The sequence below is a fragment of the Rhynchophorus ferrugineus genome, unplaced genomic scaffold, assembly GCF_030347505.1.
Source record: "Rhynchophorus ferrugineus isolate W39M unplaced genomic scaffold, kcgeb_rfMv2 rfM7, whole genome shotgun sequence".
Taxonomy (NCBI): domain Eukaryota; kingdom Metazoa; phylum Arthropoda; class Insecta; order Coleoptera; family Curculionidae; genus Rhynchophorus; species Rhynchophorus ferrugineus.
The window spans coordinates 32,329,932-32,346,235 of record NW_027472586.1 but is presented as its reverse complement, the minus strand read 5'-3'; the positions used below and the strand labels follow the sequence as shown (position 1 = coordinate 32,346,235).

General features: G+C 33.6%; 1 protein-coding gene and 1 long non-coding RNA gene across 6 annotated transcripts in view; both read right to left on the bottom strand.

Moving 5' to 3' along the window:
• Positions 1 to 16,304, bottom strand: part of EcR (Ecdysone receptor) — a 604,745-nt gene that overhangs the window by 89,538 nt on the left and 498,903 nt on the right. The window lies entirely within an intron of this gene.
• The window catches only part of LOC143199585 (uncharacterized), a 61,481-nt gene continuing 45,242 nt past the window's right edge, over positions 66 to 16,304 (bottom strand). Inside the window, exon 3 of the long non-coding RNA XR_013006504.1 lies at positions 66 to 1,123. This is a non-coding gene — a long non-coding RNA (uncharacterized LOC143199585). The remainder of the gene's footprint in view (positions 1,124 to 16,304) is intronic.

Sequence of the window (16,304 nt, the reverse complement as noted above, 5' to 3'; positions counted from 1 at the left end):
TTTTCAATTTTACCTTCAAGATTCATTTTCATTTTATTCCGATTAATTTCATTATTTCCAATTAATTTAAAAAAATTTTTTTTTTGTCAAAATTTTTATTTCACAATCTTTTGGAATATTTTTACATCACTGCTTAATCATCAGCGTCTCGGCTAAACATTTCTTTCGGCGCTATGTTTAAATCATAATGTCTTCCTTCGCTCGCCGTCTCCGTCATAATGGCAGATATTTTGATTTAAAAGGCTTTGGGCAGCTTCGGTCGGATACCGTCGTTATTTGTTTTTTATGAATTAACCTAACGTATGTGACTACGGATTAGTCACAGAGCAGCTCCAGAAGCTAGGTACCGATTGCAGTCACCGTAGACTCGTTATGTCTTCGCCGAAGTACCAGAATTGCTAACGTCTCGTCGTCGAAGAAAATAAGCTACCACGTCGTCGAACAGTCGATCCTCCCACAGCGTCGATTACGGGAGCCCTGTCTGAAGAATAGCTTGTTTTCAATGTCGTCGATGGACCACATTCAAGTGCCAAAGCGACGATGATGCAACGGTATCTGTAGGACCGGAAGATATCAACAGCCGTACCAGATCACAACCGTTTCGAACTATCATATTTTTTTCAAAGCCCATTTTACACAGCACATTTTGTTTGGTATATGTTTTTTTTTTGTATTTGATATTTTTTGCAAACATTTTTGTATTTTTGTTGAAGTAATTTTATGTAAAATTCTGGCAGGGGAGTATTGTAGCGAATTGAGGCATGTCGAATTTTACATCGTGGAATAACGGTCTACAAAATACCCAGAAATATAATCCCAGATGTTGAACACGGGCGGGGTGCCAATTGGAACCCGACACCGAATAGCTGGCGGCAACCCCGAGACGTTTATCTGGGATATTATTGAAGGGTATTTCGGTCATTCAGTGCTCAACCCTCGTTTGGTTTAGACGTGCCACCATCGACTGCCCAAGCCTCGTCAACAGGTAACTCCGCTGCCATCCTTTTTATCATTGTATTTTTCTCATTTTTTATATTGTCAATAAATAACGGTCACATCATGTAAACACCACTGTTTCATTTCGATTTACCTCCATTCACCGAGCCACATCATTTACCCTAAACTAATAATCCGACAACTGTCAAAATTATACACGCATCTTTTGAGTGTTAGAGCAAACTAAAAAACATATGTATTTAATTCTAGTAGCGTCATCTATGTGTCAGGGACTCTTCAAATGACCTGTTACAGGTTCAAAACAAATATTTTAGACTCTGTTTTCATTGGACCTGGCCGATAGGTTGTTTGTTGTTGTATGAAGTATGATCATATAAAGTTACATTATACATTATTTGTAGGTACAACAAATTAATATGTCCGTTTTATCGGAAGGTATATAGCTGTGAAAGAAAATTCCAGAATAATAAGAATTGTCACTCAATCCATTTTTTATCTTAATAATTTCAATTAGCTTGATATCTGGTGAACCTAAAACAGCTAAGAAAAATTGTTCTGGGTTGAGAACTGGCAGTAATTAATAAGGTTCTGGAGACATAGCATAACATTGTATTAGAGGTGATTGTAATTTTTTTAAAGATTTTTCTGTACATTTTATTACTGTAACTGTATGTACTGTAACTAATGTTACATATCAAATATATTTCTGATCGTATATTGAAAATATTGTTAAAACAAATTTTAGTAATACTAACTTTATAAAGTGGGGTGGTCACTAGTAATTTTTAGTTGTTGAAATAAATTCATTGTTTCCTATAACTACCATAAATTATATCATCATATGTATAGGAGGGGGAATCAAACATAAACGGTAATTTTAGTATGTAAAGTTCTATTAAAGGTAAAGCTTAGTATGTAATTCCGATTTAGAAGATTGGATGCTTCAGTGTTTATGACGAGGGAGGAAACCGATGTGTGTAGCAGATGTGCTCGGCCAATGAAGGCGATAAGCTATCCGAAATTATCACTCGTTTGAAGGTATAGTTTGGGCATGCTACCCTGTCTCAGAATCGAGTGTATACGCGGGTCAGAGAATTCAGAGATGGGCGAGAAAGTGTCGAAAATGAAAGTCATGATCGACGCCAACGAACAAGTCTCACAAATGACAACATCCGTGGTGTTCGAGAGCTTATTGAAGGTGATCGTCGATTAAGGATTGAAGAAATCTCATCAGAATTGGTTATCAGCTATGCAAGTGTTTAATTCATCATTACTAATCAACTTGGCTTTTAAAAAAATACACCGCAGTTTTGACAAGGAATAAATTGGAAGAAATGCATTGGAAAACCCTCGAATATCCTCCTTATAGTAATGACTTGTCACCTTATGCTTATTCATTGTTTGCGCTCTTGAGGGAATCACTTGGAGGTAAATTATTTGAAATCAATGAAGCAATAGAGGAATATATGCGAAATTGGCTGACAACTAGTCCTTAAACTTTTTTTGAAGAAGGAATATAAATGCTTCCAAATCAGTGGCAAAAGTATGTAAAGCACATATGTGCCTACATTGAAAAATGTTAAATATTTATTATTATTTTTTTATTTACTTTATAAAATTACCGTTTATATTTAATCCCCCTCGTACTATAATAATATATAATAATATATACTATAATATATATAGTAATATCTACTATAATATATATATATAATATATATACTAGATATAACATAATTTAAAATAAAAAATTAAATTAAAAGAAAATTCGGACCCTTGAAAAACGAGCCGCCACTGTCCCAAATAACAATCTAATGGCATCGTGCGTGGCTGATATGATTGAGTTGCAGTTGTTGCGGCGCGGAGAATGCACAATGCAGATGTTGATCCAGTCGGCCCTGACATTGACATTGGGCGACCTCTGCCGAGCAGAAGGGGCAGGTGCACCGACACTGAGGCACACACCGGGTGCAAAAAAAATCGAATCCGAGCACGGAAGAGAACCACTAGCCTAAATTCGCACGGCCGTTGTTTTGGTTGATTTTTGGGGGGGAAAGAGGAACGGATGCTCACACTGTCGAGGTAATCGATGCCGTCACGCATCGGTATCGTTTTATAACGATTAATTAGTAAATGAGTTTGAATTAACACAATCATTCCAACGCCGTTTTAACATTTCAAATCACTCTTGACTCAAAATAGGCCTGTCACCAGTTGCTGGCCACTCAGATGACGATCGTTTTGATTCCGAAGTGGTTATCCATGTTTTATGCCAAACATTGCTCAGAATCATCAGCACGTTCTTGTTTTTCGTCAACAGTGAGCAAACGTGCCACCCACTTTGAACAGAGCTTTCTAATAGTAAATGCTCATGCAATATAAAATCAACACGTTCTTTTGATATCTTTATGATATTAACTAATTCATGCAACTTCACTTTTCGATCATCCAAAACTATTTTGTGGATAAAACATCAAAATATGGTTTGACGTCCATCAGTGTTTCTACGACTACATTTGAAGTCAGCAAACCAACATTTTATTGCTGTTTCTGATGAAGCGGAGTCATTGCTTCGCTTGAACGGTATATTTTCCCATCAAGGAGCAGTGCAAAATTAAAACACGATATTGTTTTTGGTCCATTGTTTTAAAAATAACAAAAGCTTACTCTTAGCACAATAACTCAGATTTTAACATTTTTCTAAGACTTTTCATCCCATGTGTTAGCTTGAAATATGTTACTGGATTAAAACCTAAATAAAATCCTGCAGCGTTTATATATATATATATATATATATATATATATATATATATATATATATTTAAAGTGTACCGAAAAGAAACAGATGTGGCTATATTTAAGTATGTTATAACTTGACACATATGTCATTTAATTCTACTGACATCAAGCTTCAAACCACTATATGTTGTATTTTTCGAAAGTAACTCCGTCATAGATTTATACCTCTTTGAAAATGTTAAGTTTCGTGGCTGCAAATGTGGCGTAGTTTCGAAAATTTAGAAGTGGTGATTTCGATGTGCAAGACAAAGAACGTTCTGGTCAACATGCGAAAGATAGAAAATTTGACGATGCGAAACTGCAAGCTTTATTGGATCAAGATCCAACCCATACTAAAAAGTGGCAGTCACCACTAAACTAAACCTGATAATAGCGCAGTAGAATCGACAAAACTAATTACTAAGGAATCAGAAAATTAGTTAAGAGAGACTACATAACTGTATTTAGTTCGGACGTGGCTATGGCAGATAAAATAAAATCAGAACTTACTCTAACAAGAGGGATAAGGGTAGGTTTGAGAAGAAATTTGGTTCGATCTGGAGCTCTATTCTGCCGTCAAAACTGTCATTAAAATAATTCAAAAACTTTCGCTTTTTAGAGCCTTCTTGTTTTATGAGTCGCAGCTAAAACACTTCAGCATTTTTATTCTAAAGAAATGATGATTTGTTGTTGATTGCAATTTTAAAATGATGATTTGTTGTTGATTGCAATTTTAGTGAGGGTCGATTTTACAGTGATTATATCAATATCTTTCCAAAATATACGAACAATTATATGTATATTATCTTTGCAGGCAATTGACTGCTGTTATGAATTTGCCAAACAGGACATGACCTAGTTTTCGAAAGCTTTTAGAAACTTCAGTCCAACTACTTTCCTGAAGTACCTTGTATATAATTGACTCGACAATTTACCAAGCATAAGTATATTGTTATTGAACTTTTTCATATTTTTGCGAACCTGATCAATTTATATAGGTTAAAATTAATTATTAGGTGCTTATATGTATTTTGATCAGCTAACGATTTGATCGAAATGTTAGGTATCAATGTAAACAACAGTTAAACAACCTAACCTAATTGTTTTACTCAAGTACACTTACGGTGAGGCCGTCATATCCCAATTCCCAGTTTTGATTTTAATTATTTGAAAATGATTGTTTTGATGGAAATGACAAATAACCGTATTAAGAAAACTTTATTTTTAATTTTAATAATATAGATTGTACCGATTTTTGTTAATAAATGCCTTTTTAAAGTGAGAAAAATTATTATAATACGTCTCTAAGAAGTTTTAGTTTATTGTTACATCATAACATGTATAATTGTTTAGTATTTCCTAAATAACAGTGCTTTTAATATATTAACAGTATTACTAACAAATTCTACCTAATTAAGTAAAGGCTTTTATCTTTAGTAAATTAATTTACCGGCATTAATTCCAATGATTAGTATCATTTTGCGAATTCACGATAAAACAATCACATATTGTTCCATACTCGTCATGATTTACTAACTGATAAATAGATCCTTAATGATTTAGGATTAATTATTTTTAAATTAGTGAGAATTCTATTCAATAACATAGGTAAGTTTAATATATAAATAATTGACATGAACGTTATGAAACTGTGTTTTTTAATCAATATAATGCTTCTAATGGCCAAAAATTATATAAATTATAATATAATTGAACAAATTGCGATTTTAGTTTCTTTGTCACTATTATATTTATATACGATTATACATGATTATTTACTGTTTACAGATTTAGGAGAGAAAAAAGATTGATTTATTGAAATAGTCGCTGGAGAATACAGTGGATGAGGAAGCAATTCAAAGCCCAATTCATGGATTTTTGTGACACGGTGCATTGTCTTGGTGAAGCAGCATTTGCTTTTCTCTTCAAATGCGGCCGTTTTTCAGAGATTTCGTTCTTCAAACGGTCCAATAATGCTATGTAATAGTCTCTGTTGATGGTCCTTCCTTCTTCAAAGAAGTCAATGAAAATTATTCCATGCGCATCCCAAAATACAGACGCCATAACCTTGCCAGCCGACTATTGCGTTTTCCCACGCTTTGGAGCGGGTTCATCGTGTGAAGTCCACTCGGATGACTGTCGATTGGAATTCAGAGTGAAATGATGGAGCCATGTCTCATCCAGTGTCACATATCGATGCTAAAACTGGGGTTTATTACACTTGATCATCTTCAAACACTGCTCCGAATCATTAACTCGTCATTGTTTTTGGTCAAAAGTGAGCTCACGCGGCACCCGCTTTGCACAGAGCTTTCTCATACCAATATTCGTGAATGATATGATATACACGTTCAGTTGATATTTTTAGAGTGTCTTCTATTTCATTCAATTTCAATTTACGGTCATTCAAAATAATTTTGCGGATTTTTCAAAATGTTTTCGTCGGTAACAACCTCTTTTGGGCGTCCACTGCATTCACCATCTTCGGTGCTCATTTCATCACGTCCAAACTTAACATGCCAATCTTTGATGGTTGATTTTCCTGGGGCAGTGTCCGAAAACTCGGCATCAAGCCAAGTTCTTGCTTCAACTGTATGTTTTCCCTTCAAAAAGTAATCTTTTATCAACACGCGAAATTCCTTTATATACCTTGACCTGTTATATAGAGCTATTTCAACGGAAGCTGCTTTCAAAAGAAGCTTGTAAAAACCACAGATGTTTCTCGTTGATAACATCATGACTCTGCTAGAAATTTCACGAGGACATTATTCTTTTTTACAAAAACAGAGAACGCTACCTACGCTTTTTTCCAACTAAATTACGTGGAAGGACTAGTATCATCCCAACTGACACCTACCACATGGTGTTAAAGAGGAACAAAACATGACCAAACCCTCCAACTGTATATAACATAACACAACAATGCAAGCAGAGAAAAATTCACATTTATGGTATTATTATGAAACCCAAATAATTGAAAAAAATACCAGTTTATCCCAGACTACTACATATCGAGCCGTTCGGTTCCCACTAGCCTCTTTTTTTCTCTCTTCTATATACCGGGCCACAACCGTCAATTATGATAATTAAACGACAAGCAAAGAAATCTGGTCTTCGGGTGTACGTGATTTCGAAAAATGGCCGACGTCTAATGAAGCAATTTCGTTTCGGTTTCTGGTTTTCGGCGGTACGTTAATAGTTAGCCAGTAGACGGCCTTGCATTTGTTGGCCAGTTGGTCGCTATTCAATCGACGATGGTTGTTACGACACTTTTTCTTGTGGCGTGCGAGTAAAAAATTGCCTTCGACCGTGTTACTCGACATTTAACAAATTCGAGTCTTATTTAAGTTTTAACGGTTTAGCGTATATCAAATCGAAACAGATTTTCATAACAATTACTAGTGTTCAATCAGCATGGGATATCTTCAATGAAGAACAAATGTAAACTGTTTAAATTGAAAGAAAGAACATATATTAATGAAGACATGTCTAAAGAATATAGGTGCAATATAGCAGAGAGGTAACAGGAGAAAACTGTAAAAATAAGAAAATTCAGTGTGAAGTTTATCGTACATAAATAATAAACTAGCCAATCAACTAACTATTGTATCTCATTGTCTCTACGAAGGAAAAAAGGTGAACACTAAAATAGAACAAAAATTAAACTGAACCATGGAAACCGTCCAACTCACAGGTGGTTTGAAGTGATGGAAATCAGTCGCTATTAACAAAGGAAAATAAAAAAAAGAAAGTTTTTCACCATTGCTTTATAACGTCCTTAAACTACAACTACTATCAATGTATAACCATTTGCCCTGGGATGATTTGCAACAAAGATACTTGGATTTTACACTACAGCATACATTAAAGCACAGCTTCCATTCTCATACAGATACATTGAACAAAGTTATCATTTGGTTCAATTTTTCGTCATAGAATCTCTCAATTAACCTAGTGTCACGCCTAAATATTTAGCACTATGTACTGAACACTTAAAATTGAATAGTACTATAGCACCCACCATTCAATTTCAAAATTGGTGGGTTGTTCCTTATTGGTAAAAGTAATAAGAACAATTTATCTTTAGCTGTTAGCTGTCTGTAATCTCTATATGGATGCTCTTTGGTTTTTGCCCACTGCTAACAGCGCTGTATTATCAGCAAATGTAGTTATCGTAATTCCTTCGAGATTTGGTATGTCACTAGTGTAAAGCAGATAGAGGATAGGTTCCACGTTGTCTTGGGGCACTCCTGCTTGTATTTCTTTTCGTTCAGAATATTCCTCTTCTTGTTTAAATCTCAAGAGTGTATTGGAGATAGAGGATGTTAATATATTTACATATTGCTTTAGCAGTGTTTTGTATAATTTATATATCAAACCCTGGTGCCAAACTTTATCGAAGGCTTGTGCTATGTCTAGAAAACAGAGCATATTTGTTTTTCTTCCAAAGAACGCTCAATGATATCTGTTATTCTATGGACCTTGTCAACTGTGGAATGTTCTTGTCGGTATCCAAACTGATAGTCCGGAATGAAGATTTTGTTTTATTATTGGACTTATTCTCTCTTGAGTAGAAGTTTTGTAATGACGGAATGATCCAACCAAACTACTGGTGAAATATAATGGAGTTCTCTATTGGTAAAAAGCAACCAAATCTAACCGTTAAATGCGATGGTTTTGACGTTTATATAAATAAAATAACAGTTTCTTATTTAGTAACATGGCATTTTCAATATTCAGTACTTCTGTTGATTAATTTGAAGAAATCAGCTACCGAGCCGTATGAACATATTAACAAAAAACATGGCGATGGCTGTTCCATTATATTGCAAATGTTAGTTTTGTTATCAACGATTTAAAAGACTTGATTTTCAAATCAATGACAAAAGACTGCCTGTAGTACCAAAAAAGTTCGAAGATAATGAATTTCAACACTTACTGGACAAAAACAGCTTAGTAGTTGATGAAGAAACGCCATTTTCACGCGATGGAAAAGATCAAATTACATTTTCTGTCATTCAGGAAATCAAGGGAGTTGCAAGGAGACACCAGGAGGAAACTACATTCTAGTGTCAAAAGAATCAAACTATTTGATCTTGTATACTGCAGTGTAGTGAGGTGTATTTAATAAAAAAAGTAGTATTAATATATAAATGTTATTATATCAGAAACTAAAAGAGGGTCGATGGACCCTCCTAGATAACAGAAAGAACTCCAAAGAACATTTTCCTGTAAGAAAATCTGGTTTTGATGGTTTTAATGTAATACAGAAACAATTATCATTTCTGTTCATTTAATTATTGAATAACATTATGTTAAATAACTGTACTGGGTGGTCGGAAGATATTCTCAGCTTGACCTAAATTCGGAGAGAATAGTTTATCGTAAAACCAATTTGGACCTATGGGGTGCAAATATCGGGTTACACTTCATCAGACAACAACAAATCAGCTAGTAATCCAATGAAACCAACACAAAGTTCTACGATTAATTACCAATGCTTATCACTACGTAACCAACGACCTGCACGATGAACTTGTAAAAAGTAAAACGAAACAGTAGTCATAAATTAATTTGTATATTTAAAATCATATTTAATATAAGATGTAATTAATTGAAAAAAGTATTAAATCAGACGGTATATCGTATTCAAATATAGTAAACTCTATTTTGTCATCAGAAATGTATCAACGAACATAGCCATTAATAATACCAATTAAAACTGATTTGGTTGGATGTGTAATTTGATGCTCACCAAGCGTAAGCACGCGTCCATTCATTGTTAATATAGATGACAATTAAGAGAACATGTCAAACAAAACAAAAAAAGGCAGCCTCGCTCATTGTTATTCGTTTATAACGTGCATGATCCGGCTAGGCCTAGGTCGACTCTGTGCCCAAGCCGACGCTGCAGCCAGTCAGGTCGAGCGTAGCTGCATTTTTCCACCGAACAATGATGACGTTCAAGGTTAGTTATATAACGAGGCTGTCAGGTGCATCTGCATAGCATCTGTTGCGTCGTCGCCGGATTTTAGAATGTCGACGTTCTGTCGGTCAGCCTTTCGATTTCCTGTTTCCTCAACTGAAGGCCTTCCTGGACACAGGAACAACGAGCCCAGATAACGTCAACGTAGCTGGATGGGCAATGTTACCGTTCGTGTCAATGCGTCAACTCTGAATTTGAAACAAAGCAGAGATATTAATTAATCTTCTATGCATATAAATGAATTTCTGTTCGTTAGTCTCGCTAAAACTCGAGAAAGCCTGGATCGATTTGGCTAATTTTGATTGTATAGTATTTGCGGAGGTGCAGGGAAAGTTTATAAGTTTATAAGTCACAAAGGATCAGCATTGTTACTGGTTGTCAAATATTCATTTTTAATACTTTACCACTATTTGTATGAGGAGGGATTAATTACAAACGGTAATTTTGTAAAATAAATTTATTGATCTATGGTAAACGCAAAGTAAACCTTTAAGATTTTTCAGTGTAGTCACCTCCGCGCTCTACAAACTTTTGCTACTGATTTGGAAGCTTGAATAATCCTTCTTCATAAAAAGATTGAGGGCGAGTTGTCAGAATTTTCTATCGATTGAATGAAAACAAAAAATCTGGAATATTTAAATTTTGTGATGCATCAGCAACTCTATAACAATAATATTTAAATTGTTATGTTATTTTTACGTTGTAACAAACATTGTTTTTAGAATATGGAAGAATAAATGTAAGTGCAGAATGTAAGTTTAAACTTTTAAAAGTTATAATATCCAAACAGCATCAATTCTGTTTATAGTGGGTATCAAATCTGTAATAAAACAATTTCAACGACATCAAATAGAACTCAAGATGTGACAAAATTTGATTCCCAAATAGCTGCAGATTTCAAAACGTTTAGAAGGAACAAAGTAAGAGACTATTCAAATGAAAACATTTCAAAAGTTATGAGAAAATTAATATATAATTGTACTAGGAGTTATACTAAAGGTAAGATCATTCAATAATGGGGTTTGTCCATCATAAGTAGTAGTAAAAGTTGCAGTAATTGATAAATATTAGACATTTAATTTAATCATCATATACTTTAGTAAGGATTTAATTTTTCTTTTATAGGTGAAGCGTTAGAAAGCGAAAAAGAATTTTAATAAGGGAAGAGATTAGATAGGATTTTACAGGATGCAAGAATGATGGAAAAAACTTTGAAAAAATCCAATTTACTAATAAGAGTTGACCTGAACCGAATAAATAAAACATATAACATAACATTGACATTGAAACACATAACACTGAAACAAACAAGAGAAAAAATATACAAGGGCATAGGTAAATAAGTTATTGTTTCGTAAAGATAACGATGTGTTGCCTGGAGACTTCTTTCAGGTAAAAAGTACGATGGTCTGAAAGATAAAGATTTAGCTTTGAGATATATGAATGACATACATAAATATAGTTTCTGGACTTTTTTTTAAATAATGTTAGATAAAACAGTCTCTATGTAAATATGCTTCATGGGGTATATTTCAATACGAACTCTATATAAATATAGTGTTTTTCACTCAGATTTTTGCAATACAATGTTCTAATAGAATATGAGAGGATAAATCGGCGGTCTTTAGAACGGTAGTATTAAATTTAACTTTTCATATTACTATCTTTGCTAGTCTTTTTCGACTGACTTCAATGTCTGATTATTTTACATAAAAAAAATATGTGAAAACATTAAACGTGCCCACGAACTTTGATGTTTTCCCTTGATTGTCCCTCTTCCGTCGATCGGATCCAGATTTAGTTCCAGTGGGACCACCTCGGAAGTGCACACTTTCATACATACATAATTGACGGAGAAATCGGCAAACGTACATTAAAAAACATATACAGAAGAACATAGAACGTCCTCCTTTTAGGAAGTCGTTTAATGATACTAAATAGAAAAATGTTATTTTTTGTAGAAGAATGATTTTTGAACCATCATGATTTGTATTATGAATGAACTATCGATTTTTAATAGCCAGATTAGGTTGTTTGTATTTCCACTAATTGTTTATCAAAATATAATAGGTAAGCATAGGTATAATAAGTAAGCAACAATGATCTATAACGCAATTTTAAGATGCAAAAAAGGAGCATATTCAGATTTTTTTTTCTGCAAATTAATGGTCGCAATATTCATGAGAAACAAACCAAAACTGTAAATATATCCATTCGGCCGGTATCAGATAAACTTTCTTGGGTAGTTTAGTGTTACAGAATGAAGCCTGACGTCCTGACGTGCTGGCGAAACGTGTTGAAAAACTAACAGCGCAACGCAGACGACGGTGCCGATAGATTCACCCAAAACGTAAAATTTTGTCTCGTCTATTGTCCACTCATTTCTACCGTTACCGAATGTTGGAAATAATTTAGATGAAAATGTATTTTTATACTATCGCCTTGAAAATACATCCAGCCTTGCCATCACAATGTAAAGTTTGTGTCAAAAATACGTTTCACCATCTCACATTCAGTTCAGCATATTTATTTATTAATTTTTAACCGACTTCAAAAAAGGAGGAGGTTCTATATTCGGCTGTATATATGTTTTTGATGTATGTTCGCCGATTTGTCCGTTAATTATTGACCGATTTTGAAAATTCTGATCAGTTTGAGTCGTTGCGGAGCCTAAAAAATACAAAAATAACAATTTAATTTTGTGACATATACACAAAATTAAATTACGAACAAAACAAGTCTAATTTGGTGCTCGGCACTGAGTTCAAACTGATCAGTTGATAGTAGTTAATAGAATATTGTAAATAGATAAATAGGTTTAGGTAGGTATTAAGCTAAATTGTGTGTATATATAGTCGAATATAAAACGGATATATATGTGACGTGTAGTAGATAGGTTAAAAAAGTTTTTATTTTACTTTTATTTAGTTATTACAATGATTATTATGTACATATCTTATTTTATTTTACGTGTTTTTTGTGTTAAAAATCTAAGTTTCATTATTATTAACCTTTTAGTGAGTTCCTTATTTATATTTTGAAGTCGGTTAAATGTTTTTGTTAAAAATATTTTATAATAAATATGGTAAATATATTAAAAACTACTTGGCAGTTAGGAAAGGCGCTGGAGTCCAGCGGTATTTTGTCTCGATGGATTTGTTTAAATAATGCTTTATTTTTATATAAAAACATTAATTAAATAGTTAATGACAAGAATTAATTATGTATAATATTATAGAGCAAAATTGTTTTAAGACACACTTTTTCTCATGTCAATCAAATAAAATGTAGGTGTAACAATATATCGGTACAAAATAGTTAGGACATTTTTAAAATATTTCATAGTAATATATTTTTAAACACATTACATATATCCAAAATTACTAGATATAGAATCTATATATTAATTTATGAAGTGAAAACTAGCATGAAATTTAGTATAGCTAAAAAGTTATTTAAGTTTAATAAAATTATCACTAATTATGTGAAAGATTTAAAATACTCATGGCCCAATCCTATACTAATATAACCAAACCTCCAAGTCTGCAGATCTCACTCGTCATGTTTCAGATCACCTAACATAAATAGACCGTTTAGTATGTTTGAAAGAAATGATAAAAGTGCTGTAGGTGGTCGTTGTCCCGTTTGGACAGCATAATGTTTTAGTAAACTTGTTTGTGATTATCGTCGATTCGACTATCGTCTGTATGATGATCTTATGAATGGCACTGTTTCTATCCACATTTTTATAGTATAATGTGCATGGAATAGTTTCCCAAGATTTAGTGATTCCAAAGTCTACTGTTGAGAAATGGAGTTGCTATAATCCACCTTTGGTGGCCGTACACTCTGCATTGCAAGCTTCCGTCCAAATTCCGGTTTATGAAGCTTAGTGTTTATGTATATTTGCTGAGTAGTCTCCATGTGACATTTATGGGCTATATATGGGACTAGTAACCTTAAGATCTACTTTCATACCATGTAGTATTCTGTTCTTGGCCAAAAAACATTTTGAAAAGGATTTAGAGAATTTAAGATCCTACAGTATATGAATATGGATTACCATAAGCATACCATAACAGTTACATTTTGGTTAAGGTTAGTATATTTTTGATAGATTCAAATGTTTTGATTGTTATTGTAGAAAATTCAGGCAAATAACTTAAACTAGTGTGAATTTACGATTGAAGCGAAACAAGTGTATCTTACAATTAAACCATTTAACCGTTGGGAAGTCTCTACTACTTAGTGGTGAAATAATGTATTATAAATAATGAAACAGACCGGTCAAAAATTTTACCTAAAATAAGAACTAAAACATTGTCTTGCTGTACACCTGCTCTTGTTTCTATTATTGTTGAATTAGATTCTTCTTGTCTTCTTGTTTTCCACTTCATTGAAAGCTTGCACTGCGTCCTAAAATAGAGCTAGAATATAGCTGAGTAGACCTTCTTCTCTTCGTAGGCTTTTGATTCTATGTATCTGGTCTATTGCTTTTAACTTTTAACAGTAGTTTTCAAATACTTCAGTTTTTATTGGTAATAGTGAAATTAGTCGATAAGATTTTACTTCATTCGGTGAGTGGTGGTTTTCCAGCTTTCGGTAACATAGTAACTTAAAAAAATTTCCAAAAATCCGGCATTTCTATTAGAATGATGCATTAATCAAGTTGGTGAGTTTTGTCATTGTCTTTCTTGATAATTTAAAGGAATTAAGACACTTTTTATACTTTTTTTTTAACGCACCCAAGTTTTCTAGTAACCTGCATTATAAATAAATCTGCAGATAAGACAGACTGAAATATTAAGCTTCTTCTATGAGATCAAAATACATTTTCCCAAATCCATTATATCTCACGAAAAAATGATGTAATAGCGGATTCGTAATACCGAACGCCGCTATCAAGTTTTTTTCTAAACATATATTTTTCGTATCGGCCTTGGAAATAATAACAACGCCAACGTTCCAAACCTTGAGTTTGATTAGTGCGTAACTTGAAATATTAAAAAAAAACACCGAACGACTTTGCGCCTCCAAGAAATCCGCCATCCGACTGCCTACCGCCGTAAGAAGAACGAGCTACTTATATTCGATTTCGTCTATGTATTACATTATTCTCCTTGGCTTACATCGCTTATTATCATCGACTATGTCTGGCACCAAAGTGAGTCGCATGGGACACGAAAAAAAAAGAATGACTCTAATTTTCAATAACTGTTTAAGGTAACGGTACTTAATGAACGTTTTAATACCGTCATCGACGAGAGGCAATTAAAAAAAATGCCGATTTTCATCGGACAAATTTAATTCCATTTTATCTTAAAACATTTTAATTCAATTTTATGACCTGGCGCAAAAATTAACTGTTTTAATTGGAATCTTGTTCATTCCCGGTTTGAGAATCACGGCGTAACATTTTGCAGTGTTTTCTTTTACACCAACACAACAGTAATGATCATTTTAATGTCCACAATGAATATGTAATGTTTTAGTTGAAATTGATTAATTGAAATTGATTTTGGATTTGTTAATTAATCAATAAATGGGTTAATTGCTATGGTTACAAATGTGAAATTGAGAAATGGGGTACCTATAATCCACTTTTGGTGGTCGTACACATTGCAAGCTTCCGTCCAAATTCCGATTGGTTATGTTAGCTCTCAGCAGCTTCAGTCGGCGGATTGGAGGTAAGGCGACCTCCGTATTACACGCTGAGCTGCGATGTAGCAAACCATGGATATTTCGTAATTGTAATAGTTAATGGCTGGGTAACTTTAAGCGACTTCAATCTATCAATTGTGACCTTACAGCTTCAGCTGCATTACTTTTGAAGGATTCCATTTAACTAACTGCATTGATGAAGTTTTCAGTGGTTACGGACATTTATGCGCTGTATATGAGATTAGGAACCTCAAGATGTACTTTCATATCACATAGTATTCTGTTTCTGGACAAAAAACATTTTGAAAAGGATTTAGAGAATTTAGTATCCTACAATATATGAATATGGATTACCATAAGCATAAATAGGTTAATTACTATGGTTACAAATGTGAGTTTGTGTAAAAAAAGAAAACTGTACGTGGTGTTTTCTTTTATCAGGCCTACGAATTAATCATAAAGGATTTACAAGAGATGGCGTTAGTGTGGTGATGCATTAAATCGTATCGGGTATATTAGTAACCAACTTCATGTTAAAGCCCCACTGGCACTGGCTTCACTTTTATGTAACTGTGACAATATGTGTTATTTCGTGGGAGGGTGAACAAAAACCTTTTTTACCGCGTTGAATATATCTGAAATTGTACCCAGTATATGGCATTTTTGAGAGATTTTATTTTTTTAATTCAATTTGAAGAAATAAGCGGCCAAATGCTGTGTGAAGCTTCCACCCGCCGTATTCTCCATAACTTCCTCATTCTGACTATTACTTATTCAAGTATATGAGTCATGATCTGTCTCAGAACTGCTTCAGATCTTCTGAAGATACTGATAAATGGTCCGATTCATGGTTACTCTCAAAAATACATCGTTCTTTCGAGATGGAATCCGTAAATGTCCTGAAAGTGGGGGGAAGTATCGA